The sequence below is a fragment of the Mercenaria mercenaria genome, chromosome 8 (assembly GCF_021730395.1).
Source record: "Mercenaria mercenaria strain notata chromosome 8, MADL_Memer_1, whole genome shotgun sequence".
NCBI lineage: Eukaryota > Metazoa > Mollusca > Bivalvia > Venerida > Veneridae > Mercenaria > Mercenaria mercenaria.
Window position 1 is genome coordinate 28781155 of NC_069368.1, and position 16590 is coordinate 28797744.

Below are 16590 nucleotides of genomic sequence, written 5' to 3' on the forward strand. Positions count from 1 at the left end.
AGCATTTTGTACTAGACTAGAGTGACGATTTAAATACAGTTAAATGACCATATTTTGCAACATCAGCACTATTTGCAAAACATATTTATATAGTAAACTTATTGCATATTTCAACTCTGTCTCAATTTTAAGCAAAATAAAGTGGAGAAACAATGTTGTTCAACAATATTAAAAGCTCAACTATATCCTTCGTAAATATGAATTAAAAATCTAATTGCAATGTATGAATTAAACATTTTAAATAGCACGTATGTCCGGCAATAAAGTAAATACTAGAAGAGATTCAACTGCACCGCAGAACAGCAATGAAAACGAATACCGAAAGAAAATGTCCAGATTAAGGACAAAAGACAAAAAATATGAAGCATGATATAAAAATTAAAGAACTGTTTGGTATTTTGAAAGTTTTTCTTTTTTCCTTTTTCCTGTATGCCCTCATGACCGCGCCGTTTTAGATGCAGACGTGCTAAAATAAAAACAAGAGGGTCATGATGACCCTGGATCGCTCACCTGAGTAATATGAGCTACATGTTTCAAATGTCAAACTGATGTTAAAATATTAAGAAAGTCAGTAGGTCACATTCATGGTCAATGAAATTCAGTTTTACGAAATGTGCGAAACTGTGTATGTCATCAAAATTTCAAGGCTGTATCTTAAAAAACAAGAAAGTATGTCAGTAGATCAAGGTCACAGTCAAGTGACATCATATTACTTGGGGCCATCAGGTAATTATAATTAAACAGTCTTGGAAATAGGATCAGATGATTTTTTAAGTATTTTTCCTATATAACTCACATAATAACTAAGTGACCCCAGGGCGGGGCCTCTTTTAACTCCATGGGCATAATTTGAACACTTTTGGTAGAGGACTACTAGACAATGCATCATACCAAATATCAAAATCCTAGGTCGTATGGTTTCAGACAAGAAGATCTTTAAAGCTTTTTCCTATACAAGTCTATATAAAACTTGGGACTCCCAGAGCAGGGCCTCTTTTCACCCAAGGGGTACAATTTGAACAATTTTGGTTGAGGACCATAAGACAATGCTACAAACCAAATATCAAAAGTCTAAGTGGTGTGGTTTCAGACAAAAAGATTTTTTTTTCCTATAAAAGTCTATGTAAAACTTGGGACCCCCAGGGCGGGGCCATATTTGACCCTAAGGGGATTATTTGAACAATCTCGGTAGAGGACCACTAGGTGATGCTTCATACCAAATATCAAAGCCCTAGGCCCTGTGGTTTTGTACGAGAAGATTTTCAAAGTTTTCCCTATATAAGTCTATATAAACCATGTGACCCCAGGGCGGGGCCATATTTGACCCTAGGGGGATAATTTGAACAATTTTGGTAGAGAACCACTAGATGATGCTACACACCAGATATCAAAGCCCTAGGCCCTGTGGTTTTGGACAAAAGGATTTTTAAAGTTTTTCCTTTCGGTTGCCATGACAACCAGAGTTCTGCAAGGAATTAAATTCTTTAAAAAAAATTGAAAGAGGGTCACCCAAGGATCATTCCTGTGAAGTTTGGTGTAATTCTGATCAGTTGTTTTCAAGGAGAAGATTTTTTTAGAAATTGTTGACGCACGACGGACATCAAGCGGTCACAGTATCTCACCTTGTCACTTCGTGACAGGTGAGCTAAAAAGGGAAATGCTATCTACTATTTATTTGATTATTTTGTTTAACGTCGCTCTGTGACAGTTATAGGACAAATGACGACTTTCAAGCTTTGATGGAAGAAGAAAACCCAAGATGCCCCTCCGTGCAAAATTTAAGCAGGAGCAGTCACCTTGGTGGAACCATCGACCTTCTGTAAGTCAGCTTGGATGACTTCCTCAAATGAAAATACCATCTTCTATCGTCCCACGACTAATTTAGAAAGATTGGTATATCAGATGAATGAGGTGATCATTGGCTTCCCAGTAACACCACGCTCGTAAATATATGCTCTTTCAGTGAGTCAAAGTGGACCGTGGTACCTTAGCTTTTCGGATTTAGACAGGTTGTATTAAACAAGCTGAGCTGGTAAATGCAACAACACCAAAAGTTTAAATATATTAAACGACACGGATTTCCGTCTTTGAAGCATAAACAGACATAGCATCACCTCAATATTGAATAACATTGAGTGAAATTGGATTCACCAAGTTTTATTTGTTTTCATTAAAATCTTAATTCACACCAAGATAGTAAACATAATATACAAACTATACTGTCTGGTAAAATGATAAATTACAATTTCCGTTTTATTAATCATGCAATAAAGTCAACTTACGGATTATCAACTTAATGTCGTCTTCACACCAGTGTTTAATATATATGTATATCATCATAAATATATCTTCTGAGGAAACGAGCCCGACGAAAACCACAGCTACTTGACATTGTAAAGAATTATGGGATACTTGAACGTATAAAACAGGTTCCGTTATACGTTCGGTAAATTTATGCGACGGTGCCACTAACACATGCAACAGTTAACGGCGGATAAAAATAAAGCACAGCCAAGTCAACATAGAGAAAATAAAGTGGATAAGAAAAAGTATTTTTAAATCATATTTACAGCTAAACTATATCCTATGTAAATTTGAATAAAATATATAATTGTAATGTAAGATATATATTAATAAAACAGGTTAAATAACACGTATGTCCGGCAAAAAAGTATATAGTAGAAGGTAATCAATTACATTGCAGTACAGCTCTGTAAAAAAAGAACATAAAGAAAAATGTTCTGACAAAGACCAAGATAAAAAGTATAAATTTTGATATAGAAACTAAAGAAATGTTTGATATTTTGAAAATATTTTGTTTATTTCTGTGTGCCCTCGTATATGCAAATGCGCTGAAGCGAAAAAGGAAATGCCATCTTCAATCGCTCCCACGACTTGCTTTACAAAGTGTGGCATATCAGTTGAAAGAAGTGAGCATTAGCATCCAAATAAGAACGCGTTCATGAATATAGGTTCTTTAAGTGATTAGTCAAAGTGGATTGTGGTCATATCTTATTTCAAGACCTGTTTTGATCATTTTTCATCGGCAATAAATTGATAGAATTTGTGCGTGTGTGTGTGTGTGTGTGTGTGTGTGTGTGTGTGTGTGTGTGTGCGTGTGTGGGTGGGTGGAGGGGGGGGGTGTGGGGATGGCAAAACCATCGCTTCCTACATTTTTCTTAACTGGGTGTATAGTGCATACAGATGCATAGCCATAGTTATACGTCAGAGAAATTTGTCATTTCTTAAATTTTCGCAAACTTCTTACGGTATCTGAGAAATACCTAGATAAACTGAAACCCAAGTGGTTAAACACTTATAAAACAGTATCTTTTAAGTTAAAAATAAAAGCACAAACAAACAGTAATGATAGCCTATTTAATTTGCTTAGATAGTAGACGTATTAAAGAGATTTGTTGCGGAGAGTAATTCAGTCAAATAGACAAAGATATCAGATCCCTTACTAGGCTAAAGGACACTAGAATTACTTTTAGCCCGCCCGCTTAGCTCAGTAGGTAGAGCGTCGGTCTACGGATCGCGGGGTCGTGAGTTCGATCCTCGGGCGGGGCGTATGTTCTCCGTGACTATTTGATAAACGACATTGTGTCTGAAATCATTAGTCCTCCACCTCTGATTCATGTGGGGAAGTTGGCAGTTACTTGCGGAGAACAGGTTTGTACTGGTACAGAAACCAGGAACACTGGTTAGATTAACTGCTCGCCGTTATATGACTGAAATACTGTTGAAAAACGGCATTAAACCCAAAACAGACAAACTAGAATTACTTTGAATATTGTTGATGAAGGTTTTGATTTCAGTTTGTAACTTCAACAAGAGTTGTTATATTTCCTAGACCTTTGGGATGATGGAATTCTTTAATTCTTATTCTAACATGCTTGTCTCTGTTAAAAAATTCTTACGCTAGAATGACGTCACGTCAACGTACGGTGACGGGGTAAATTGTCTTGATTAGTGATGTTCCCATTGTCGCCGACAATCGATCGTCGATCGCCTTATGAGTCAAAGTCGTTGACATAGATTGTGAACGTGAATAATCGATTATTTCACGCTTAGGCGAGTTTAAAGCCTATTCTTGAGTTACGCGTCTTTATGTAGGTATTTCCTCTTAAACTTCATTTCTTTTCCACTTTTCATCTGCCATGTGATTTTAGCAAAACAAAAATGCAAAAATAAAGAAAATAGCTCTACAGAGCAAAAATCTGAGGACTATTTGTATCCGCTATTATGCGACTACCATTTTCTTTCGCGCTATTTCCTATTTAGTGTCTGTATGCCTATAACAGATAAAATATACTTTTAATTAGCCACATAGATATCTGCATACAAGGGCTTAAACTTCATCTCCTGCTAAATTCCTAATACAGTTAGTCAAGTGAGCTAATGATTAGTAAGTTTCAGTAGGTCCAATGTTAAAGTCCAGTTATTTCCCGATTACCAGCAAATGTTCACTGTAGAATGTTTCATATAATTTAGACTGATATTAGCCCAGCGATACAATTGATTTTGAATAAATTATAATTACAATACATTACAGCAGACTTTAAAGTTATCAGGTAAATATTAATGCGATCGCAAGAAAAATGTTTCACATTTCGTACCTTAGATACTGCCAAACTACTTCTACTATTTTGCTGTCTGGCTGCTTTCTGTGCTTACAAAGGATCTTCTCCCATATTTTACCACCGAAACTTGTCATTTTATACTTACATTTACCATATCAATTGATCGACCAATATGCTAATGACAGTGTTTTACAAAATCGTATAAAGCGAGGAGAAAACATCCCTGCTTCTTGTCTCTCCGATTTTTTTGTGCATACTTTATCTTAAGCCAAATGACTGTTTGTTCATTTGATAAAAGTGCATGACAATTTATGTGGCATTAAATTTACCTTTACAGCGTCCAAGGGTCCCACAGATGTACTAAATTTTTCTCTGCAAATAACTGAAAACTGTATGGAAGGACTCATAAGAGATATGGCATCAAAAATAGAAAATATGTCCCATAGCCATGAATGAAAATATTTTGAAACTTATTTTTCCTTGACTAGAGATTGTTCTCTTATCGCAGTTATAATTTCTACTTGATCACGTTTCTCAGAAATATTTCAAAGTAAAATTCTGTTGCTGAAAAGGTCAACACAAATCCGATTTCAACAATTATGAAACAGTTTAATTACCAACGTTCTGTCTATTTTTTAAGATTAAGTCCGCTAACTGACAGCTGAAAGACGAACGTTGGGGGTAAATGTGTCGTGTGAAGACACTCTGAAGACATAGTTGTCGTCGAGTAACAATTCTTACAGTTCTGCATATTTCTAAAGCCATTGTTTGAACCCTTCTCTGCGATTCTCCAAAATAATTGTATGAAAATATTCTATAGAGAAATAAATCGTGTCTAACATGTTTTCACATATTTGCTGCATTTATGACCAGTGTAAATTGTTTATTCTCCTAATATTACAAAATGTAATTCGTTGAACCAACTGACCAGTGGCCATCAGGAAATCGATGAATTCTTCGTCAACTGAAGATTAACATTTTAGGCAAGACGAAATACATGTACTTTATATGTCATATATGCCATGCTAATAGTTTTCTATTCCACATTCGAATCCGTCTATTACGAATGGTAATTATACTATAGAAAATAAAAAGTAGCTCAAATGCGATGAAATCCTTCAGTTGATTTTAATCACTTTTGATCCTGTGTTTTAGAAAAAAACAAGTACTCCTGGTAATCATAACTTTACAGTGCTCGAATCAGCTGTACTCACTGGCGACAATGTTCTAAATATTCATAACTTTATCATAATATCACAGTACATTATCAGGGGTTCTAATTGACCAGTCAGAGAGCTGCATTTTCGAGTACCTGCCAGTTTCCACTTGGATATAAAGAAGTATATTTACAATGAATATATAGTGATTTCAGAAATAAATATCACACAATTTTAGAAATCAAATTAAGATTTTTCATTGCACAAGTCCTAGATGACGCTACAAACAACAAAACTTTGAATTTTTATTGAAATATTATGTTGATTTAATACCTTTATTGTAGTGTTAAAGTTTGAGATTTTTACACAGGGAGTCTATGATAAAGTCCGAGTAAAATGTAATCATTACCCAAGTGAAATAAGTAAAACTATCATTCCACAATGTTTTGGACATGTTAAAATTATGAATACTTCTTATGTGTATCACAAAACATACATGAACTCTCCAGTATGTTTAATGAAGGGTTAAATTTCGAAAAAAATGCTTCTTGCTTATGTATCTTCGTTAGAAAACGTATACTGTATGTTATTTACAGTTGCTATATTTAGTTTAACACCGTATAAAATGCATCCCACCGTCGGATAAGAACTATGCGTATCCGAATCATTCTTGAAAATATGCCCCCTGGAATTATCAAGCATTCCAGAGACTCCATTTGTTTCAGTATATAAATGAGTTTAAAATACGCAAGTCCGCACGGAATTTTAGTGGTCAGCTGTCGTTTAAGTGTGATGTTTGGTCTATAACATACTCTGAATAATAATAGGTTATTCGATTTGTACCATGAGGAAAAAAATAGTGCGCCTGTATTTTCCAGAACTTTCATTAAGAAACTTAATTTTATTTTATTTCAGTTTTCGTACAAGTCAACGTTGTGTCGTAGTTGTTTGACACGTAAAACTTTGAGAACTTGCACATGATTATGATCTCCATCTTTAGGCAAGGGTACATAATTCGGTCAACTATCCTAGCTGAATTATAGCCTTTTCTGACTTGAAAATCAGCTAAGTTTTCATACCAGTCTATATATTGCCAAACTTGTTTGTCATCTGACTTTGAAAATTTTATCACATGTTTAACATCATAGTACACAAATGTAGGCAAGGCTATGTAATTAGGACAAGAACTTTAGCTCCGTTATGACTCTTTTTGTCAAAGAAATTAGTTAAGTTTCGCATACGATGCAATATTTTGTCTTAGAAACTGTTTGATACATGGCTTTGAAACTTTGAACAGGAATGCTTACCATCATGTCTACTGAATCACACAGACTCTGTTTATTTATCCTCTATAAGTGCGGAATGGCATGATATATCCCGTTCTGTCAAAGCAGCTGCACTATATTCACCACAAAGCTGCTGCACAGTGTGTTTAGATATATCACCAAAATCAGAAGCCTCGCAGAAACGCTCGTGTGTTAGCCGCATAGAAACAAGATCTTTTCCTTTAGGTAGTGTTAGAGAAGAATTCCACCGCTGGTAAAAATGGCACAAGTCACACGGTACTGTCAAAATCTTGGTACATTCCTCAGAATTTACACATTCAATTGTGGGTCTCTTTGTACATTTTACATTGTTGTTATTTATCATTGTTTTCAGATTGCTTATAGACGCTTGCGAGGTAAGTGTCAACGGCTCAAATGCATTTTTCTGTTTACATGTCTGCTCTACATGTACACTACATACACTATCATCATTAGAATCAATATATTGTAAAAGAGCAGTATTCAAAATGTGCGGCGAGTTAAATTTGTCGTTATCAGACTGCCGTTTGATGTGTTTAATTTTCTTCTGGAGAGCAGAGTAATTTTCATCGGTACCATACAAACTTAGTTTTTGTTTTTTCATCAGATTATTTGCTGATATGCTCATGATTTATCGGTTTCAAAATCGATACAACAGACATAAGTTATTCAAATAAACTTGAGAATGAATGATAAATAAAAATGTCATCATAACCTTTTATGCACAAGAAGTAGTATAATAATACTGACACTTTGCAAGGACCGGTTTCGAAATATACAAGAAACATGATATTTTGTTTTCAAAATTAACAATTGAAATAAACATTTACAGATAATGGCATGTGTAAAACAAACACGGTCCACTGCTATCATAATGATGGAAATTTCATGAAATATAGCACCTGAAGTAGTTGTCTTAGTATCATTGTTACAATGGCACCTCAAAAGCTAACACTTGAAGTAAGCGAAGAACAAAAGTTTATCAGCTTTCACAATTGGAGCAATAATGTTGATGGTGAAAGCGACAAAAATGAAACTCGTATTGATCTATCATTTCCTACTGAGCGTCACGAGGATGGTGCAGAAGAATGTAATCATTGCTACTATTCGCCATGCGTTACATCGGACGAACATCGCCAGTTCTGGTGGCTAGACAATGGCCTTCCTCCAGGGCAATCCAGTGGTACAGAAAGAAGACTCTACCAACGTTTCTGGGCCATGGTTAGCAACTGTGGGGCGGCTTGGTTGGACCCAAAGTATCTGAAAAAAGGCTCTTGCAAGAACGTCAAGAACTTCAACACGGCACGAACGAGAACATTTGCATAAATGTGTTTTAGAAAAGCTTGGGGCGTGGCTTCCCAACCTAAGAGACATTCCACACATGTGCCACAAATGGAAATAAAGTGTATTATGTGGACTCTGATTTCAACACAAAAACAATAAAAACAAAAAATCAAAATAATTAAAAAAGCAACAACAAAAACAATGTGGACAATGATTAGAGGCGCCTTCCCGTGGTGTAGCCGAATGTATTTTTTATGTATAATCCTTCTGTCCATATTCCTTTTCTATTTACTGAAAATGCATCTTAATGCTTCCTTAATTCAAATGAAATCCAGCAATGATCAATTTTTGTGATTTTATTTTTCTTATTCAGTTTTGAATAAGTATTTTATTTTTAACCCAAGGGTGATAATATGACAATCGTGGACTGCCATTAAATGCTACATACATAATATCATGTGATTTTGAACAAAAGATTTTCCCTTTATAAGTTTATATAAATCATGTGACCTCAGGTCGGGGCCATATTTGACCATAGGGGAATAATTTGATCAAACGTTGTAGAGGACCGCTCTATGATGCTATATACCAAATAACAAAGCCCAAGGCCCTGTGGTTTTGGAAAAGAACAGTTTTAAAGTCTTTCCCTATATATGTCAGTATAAACAATGTGACCCCCAGTGCGGGGCCATATCTGACACTTAGTCTAGGGAAATAATTTGAATAATCTTCGGAGAGGACCACAAGATGATACTACAAACCAAATACCAAAGCCCTAGGACGACGGACACCGGACGGACGCCGGGCGTTGAGACGTTACGCACGATATTGGTATACCGAATGGTAACGTCGAAAACGTCAAAATCTGACGTCAAAAAGACGTTCTTAAAGGTTATGCAAAAACGTTATCGTAATAGAAACAAAAATGTAAATGATATTATTTAATAAGATAATTATTTAAGAAAAGTATATGTCTTTAATTGCTGTCTTGTAATGTATACAAATACTAAATCTGGTACATGTATAAATATTTTATGCACACATCACATCAACGTCGCAATCAATCTGCACATGTTCAAACATTGTAAAATGTCCTGCAGTTCATCCTTATTAAATCGAAGTATGTCCTTTTTACATGTGGTTTCTGTATGAATATACGTCACAGATAAAATTTGATCAGAGACAATAAATTGCATGCTTTCCACGAATGAGTTTGTATTCTAAATTTTTGTAGTTTTCTTAAATATTTGTAAAAAGTGTTATCATTTTGATGTATGTTTTGTTTATCTCTCCACCGCTTTAATCTCTTATTACGCATATCCTTAAGATGATTCTCCCTTTCCCGTTGTTTTCTCTTCCCTAATGCCGCATCAGATACATGTCTTCCTCTGTTGTCTACAAAATTAAAACATTAAAATCGGTAATGCGAGATTAATAGCGGCGCATTAAACCTTACCCTGCTAAGTTACTAAAATGAACTTTTCCATCTTTCAATTTGGATATTACCATTTATAGTCCATAGAGGTATTCATTAAAATGTACAGACAGAATAGCGAAGAGTGCAGATCATGATCAGACTGCACAGATTCGCAGTCTGATCTTGATCTGCACTGGTAGCAAAGGCAGCTCTTTACAATTGCCGCTAGAATGACAAGTGCTAATATGACGACTTTGAAGATTATCGAACTTATTTCACACATCGTAAATATAATAGCAGAGCCGGTAACGTAATTCCTTCGTAACATCGCAATAGGCTTGCAGTACCGTTTGTTTGATTCTATGTAAGGAAAAAATAAAATCTGGAAATTAGATCCCTCGGAAGCATCGAGAACAAGGCAAACAGTGAAAATTGCAGTCTCGGTTTGATTGAGTCTGTTCATGGGCAGTAATGGAAAATGCAACACTGCCCACGTCCCCTAGCACCGGCTTAAGCAGTATTCAATCTTCAAATCTAAATGAGTTGAAATCAATGATCCCGAAGGACCAGAAAATATAACAACACTGAGATGAAGTCGGGGCGACATTTTACGGCCGCCATACACACAGCACTTAACACCCGCTGTTGTCAAGTAAATAAAATCTGGAAATTAGATCCCTCGGAAGCATCGAGAACAAGGCAAACAGTGAAAATTGCAAACTCGGTTTGATTGAGTCTGTTGATTGAGTCTGTTCGTTGGCAGTAATGGAAAATGCAACACTGCCCATGCCCCCTAGGAGTCGAGCTTCTGTTGTTTCCGTCTCTGCCATTTTGTGTCATTTATTGCCTTTATTCTGTCGTTGAAGTCATACTAGCTTTCCAAGAGCAAAGAGTTGAATAATGCAGTATTATGCAGTGTATTATTATAATCTAAAGAAATTAAGTGAAAAGAAAGCAATGTCAATATTTGACAAAATACATGGGAACAGTTTTCTAAAATTGTTCTATGTATATAAATGAATACATAATCATTAAACTATAGAAAAAAACGCTACATACAGTACTGTAACGTCGAGGAAATAAGACGTTACATCAGTTTTGTGACATTTTTACTGGACATTCAATTATAACGATAAAGTAATCATATAGGAGAGATCGCCATGACGTCACGCATAAATACCTGTTTATCTGGTGGTGGGTAAAACAAATGATTTTACATCGTTTGTGTATGGGATCTGAATTTTTAATTTTTAATAACTTTTTCGCTCATTTATGGATTTTAAAAATTCAAAAAGTTTTGAAATGCTTACGATTTTCATATTTTCCCATTTAAATATCTTTTTAAAATGAATAACCGTTTTAAATGACATAAGATTTTAATAGCGGCGTAGCGATCCTCCAAACTTTTTGAAAAAAAAAACTGTAAGTTAAGCGTTCATAATTAATCCATTTAATTTCGAAATTATAATCAAAAGTAATCAATAAATTGCTTGTTTTATACACTTTCCATTGATCAAAAAATTATTGATATTATTTGTGTTTTAAGAAAGTTTAAGCCGTTAGAAAAACATCACTGTTTACAAAAAACATGGACGCTCGGCGTCTACCCACCCGGTCTTTGTCTTATCAGTTCTAAAAATAGAAAATACAATGGATTTGTTTACAAACACGATCTCTCCTATATCTATATACATGTATTTAATTACCGTATACAATTTCGAAATAATCTTGAAAATAATATTGTATAAGTATTTACATTTGTGAAATATCTATCACGATAAAGTAAATATTCAGGTCTGAAATAGTACATACATCGCCAAAATTTGCAAGACTACATTAATTTTCTACTTTATGACATTATTACTAGACACAGACTTTTGAAATTTATTCCAACTTTTAACAACGTTTGTAGCATTTAAAATTATTTGCAAGAACTTTATGCCTGCAACAATGAAAATATGTTAACAAATCTAAAATAAGATATATAATTTTATATAATTTTCAAATTAACCTGTTTACCGTTATAAACATTTCGCAAAATATCCAATCGCCTACATGTCTAGTCTTGAAGTTATCTTGTTTCAGATCTGCTTTGTGCGCAGGACGTCAAATGTTTTCAGCTTCGTCACTGACGCCATCCGCAGACGGCATTCAGGATAATGTTATTTGACTTTTTCCTGCGATAACAAAGGTGATATTAACAAATATAAGTAAGCGCCTGATTGAAATTGTTACCCGTCTACATAACTTTTTACTCAATATATAACACTTTACTTGGTGTTATCTAATAAAGTGCAGTGAATTTCTGACTTAAATGTACTTTAAAGTAGACAGATTTTATGTCTCTTTATTTTGATGTATTGGTCATCAAATTGCGTCGGGTATAGCGCTCAATACATCTGAATTTAGGCCGTGTATCATCTAAAAAGACAAAAGCGTATGAACTTCGTGCGTAACGTCTGAGCGATCACAACACTTTTTGCTCAGGTTAGCTAAAAACAGGAAGCCAGGTTTCGCTGGAGAAATCAAGAGTAATAAATGACAGAAAAGTGTCACAAGTGAAGTTATACATGTAGTTTGGAATAAGACAGTCTTCATGACGAAATTGTCTTAGAGAACACGCGACCAAATAAAAGGAGGGAAACCCAAGTACTCCAGACGATATAGACATAGACAACATTTATAACATTTTTCAATATGCAACATATTTAAAATATGCTTAGCCTAATAATCTGCTTTATATATTTGCTGTGTGTTCATTGAGTAGCTTCACAACATAAAAGTACAGAACAGAAACATATTATTTTATTTCATCCAGACTTTTTACAATACAACAGGGATATTTATCACAGTTTATATTAAGATAAACAATAGAATGGTTTCGGCACAAGAAATAATGTTAAACAATGAAACAGTTATCAATAAACATTTACATAGAGAACTTGAAATTCACATTCGGTATTAAGTACTTATCAACTAAATGGACAGCAGGGGTTCATTTACTAATAAATGGATAGAAACTCCTGTATATTAAACTACACTAATTGTCAATAAAATACATAAATAGATGTCTGTCAATGTAACCGAATCTCACAATCAATTCGACGAGAAGAATAAAAAGTAGTACCTTTATTTCAAAGTATTTATTATTTATATAAATAAAAATCTTCTACAAAAATGCTGTTAACATATTACAATTACAAAGATAATCATAACTGTAACAGTTATGTTATATTTAATTGGATGATATATGAGGTGCTTGTTTTAAAGACCCACCACGACCTATTGACCTCATTTTTTCTCCCAAAAGAACTTCGTGAAAATCTTTCTAATAATGCAGCTATATTACATGATGACATATGGATATAAATAGAAAACGATAACGAGAAAGTTATCGGAAAATTCGATTGTGTCTTTATTGGTAAATCAGGATTTTCTTTATAGTCAGTACAATTCAGCAGTAGTACAACTACTTTGTCACGGATAATGGTTTCACTACCCAATTCCGCTTTTCTTAATAATGGACATTTCCGAATTAAGACGAAGACGGAGGTCGGAAGACAGGTGATAACGAGGGGTCGTTTCAAAAGCATTTATATTTGTGAATATATAACAACAGGGGCGTATCATTTCTGTTAAATATTTATTAGTTAATACTTTTGTGTCGACAAAGAAGGCCAGCACAGATAACGGAACAACCCATGGTAATGCTGACCTTCGCTGTCTACATACAGATGACACTGCCTTATAACACTTCAGTTCAGCGATAGCCTGCTCGACACATACCCTATACTGTTTTATAGAACAATTCAGTTTCTGACACTTTCACCGCTGACGTCCTCGTTTACGTCTTAGTTGTGTGCTGAAATAAGGCGTCATGACGGGATGCTCGTTTGTATATATCTTATCCACCACTCCCTAAAAGAAAACATTGCTCGGAAATGGCATGTTGAATCCGATTTGATGCATTAACCGGAATTGTTGTGCGTCTTTCTGATGACCTAAAAACATACATTCAGTGTACCTAATTAATACACAGTTATCTACGATGACTTGGGAATGAATCGCATGGTATTGTCTATGACCTGGAAAGTACTGCTCCTGTGGTTTGTATATTTCATGAGAAGTACCATCTATTGCACCTACTAAGCTGAGCGGACTTGTTAAACAAAGGTAAGATAATATTCAAGACCTTGAAAAAAGTTATGTGCTTTTTGTATTTCTCTATGTCTACGCATCCGGACGGACGGGCAGATGCAAAGACATAGAGAAATACAAAAAGCACGTAACTTATTTCAAGGTCTTGGTCCCGCATCCAGCATCTATTCCGTATATCTGTCTGCATATCAAATTTCTCAATTAATTCACAAATAAACTATAAGTAATTTACTCTTTTTATTCTCTTTAAATTTTACCAATTACATCTTTGGTTCTTTAATATATTATGTTATACACCTTTGCATAAATGAAATAATTGTATATACGAACAGTTATACGAACCTGTCTTTTTCAGAAATGCGGTAGGCGAAATCAAACAACTGGAGCGACGATTAATATCTCAAAATGACTGTCAGGGTCACCATGACCCAGGCCATTTGCAGCCGTTGTCAGAAATGGTGCTGGTCTAGCCAATTATCGAGCGATTCTGATGACGACGAAGAAGATGCACCACTGCCAACAGCAAAGTCATTAGCAGTACAACTACCGGCAAGGCAGCTAGTGGCACCTCAGCCGGCAGCACCACAGCAAGCGGCTAGGCAGCCAGTGGTACCGCAGACAGCAGTACCGCAGCAAGTTGCAAGGCAGCCAGTGGTACCGCAACCAGTAGTACCACGTCAAACTGCAAAGAAGCCAGCAACCAATAGCACTGCAGGAAGCTGTACCACAACCAGCGCTACTGAAACAACCAGTGACGAAATGGCGACGAAGGAGAATTATACTGGTCGTGTTATTCGTGAAAATCAAATAAACTATCAATGTTTCATCCGAAAAAAAATTCCAAAGCTTCTTCGGGAGTAAGGTGTACCAAACTCGGACTCAGATGCGATATGTATGTCAGAATAATTTGTAGCTGCCTGTTGCAAAACGGCGTTAAACCAGAAGTTGTAAATATATATATTGTACACTAGCTACAACAGCAGAGAGAAAACAGTTTATCTGTATTTACATGTTGCTGCATTATACAATTTGTTAAACCTCGCTGATAAGTATAGAAAGAGAGAGTGGGCAAAATAATTAGGTGTTGACAGGCATATGGATTTTTACACAGTATTATGAGAGTTTATCAGTTTTGGTCGCGCCTTAGCGAGAGAAAGACGCATGTTATACATGCAGTATTTTTAATGTTGTTTAGAGTCAATTGGTGGCTCGATTTTTGAAGGAAAGATTTGTTTCTTGATTTATTTGTTGGAGATTGGTGGCGTACATTTTATTGTACATAACTGTTGATTTGCTTGGCGAATATTTTGGTTGTTTAATTGTGGTTTTGTTTTGAAGTTGATACTTGGTTGTTGGCGGTTGGAATTGTTGGTTCTTTTGTGAATTTGAAGTTTATGATTTGGTTGGTTGTTTGAATTTGTGTGTTGATGGGGTTTTTTTAGTTTTAGAGGTGTATAAATTAATTTTCTGGAGTTCGGTGGTGTATTGTTCGAATATATATTTTGCTCCGAGTTTTGCAGATTAATTGTTTGGTTTTGAATGGTTGTTGGTTAAAGCTTGTGCTGGCCTAGAATAAGTATTGAAATACTTGCGATATTTTGTATATTATATATACCTGCGTACATGTGATAAAGCTTGACGAAAAGCGGTGCAAATTTAGTTATATTTGTAGACAGAATGTTTGTGGTGTGTGTTCGATCTAGGTGTAAATAGTACGTCACCATGCTTAAGTATATAATGTATATACTGTGATAAATATACAGAAAAACTACAAAAAAATACACACACGAAAATAGATAAGGAAACAATTAAGTGCTAGTTTCCAAGGTAAAGATTAGCCATAGTCAGGCGGTGCACACTACCTCCCTAACCATTGGTAACGCCTCGCACCGGCCACCTTCAAATCCTGACAAACTAGGGGCCCGTCCGGGATCTTTAACAAATTGGCAAATAACTAGCAAAATATTGTTTGAATGCATGTTAAAATATTGTGTTATTTAACGGTGTTTTGAAGTACTGAAAAAGTGTTCAAACGGCGTTCAACGTAGTGTTTTTCAATTTAACAGTATTAGTTGAATACTGAAATTTTAATGATGGATTATGATAAATGGGTTTCATTGGGCGAGAGATTAGGCTTAAAGGAAGATGCCTTACTAGAATATGTGCAGAAAAAAGAAGCTGAATGTCTCGAGAGGGGCGAACGAAGGGGAAAGGTGCGACCAGGAACGTCGGCGCGTAGATGCTGAAATGGAGGAAAAGAAACGCTTATTCGAGCTTGAAAAATGCAAGTACATGGCAGATGAGGCCGAGAAGCAGAAGCATATAGAGCTCAAACTCAGAGAGCAAGAAATTGAACTTATACGACTGAAAATTGAAGCACGGGCGTCAGCCGATATAAAGCCTTCTGTTGGGGCACCGCATAGCAGAGGTATTAGGCCAAAGCTACCAAAATTTAAAGAGCATAAAGATGACATTAATGCTTACCTTGAAAGGTTTGAAAGATTTGCATGTAGCCAAGAGTGGATAGAAAGATACTTGGGCCATAAGTTTGAGTTCTTTGTTAACCGGGAAGGGTCTTGAAGTATACACTAGTATGCCCCCGGAACAAGCTACAGATTACCAGGCATTGAAAACAGCCGTTCTTAAAGCAGCTTACGGAAGAAGGTTTTCGGGCTAAATTTAGAGAA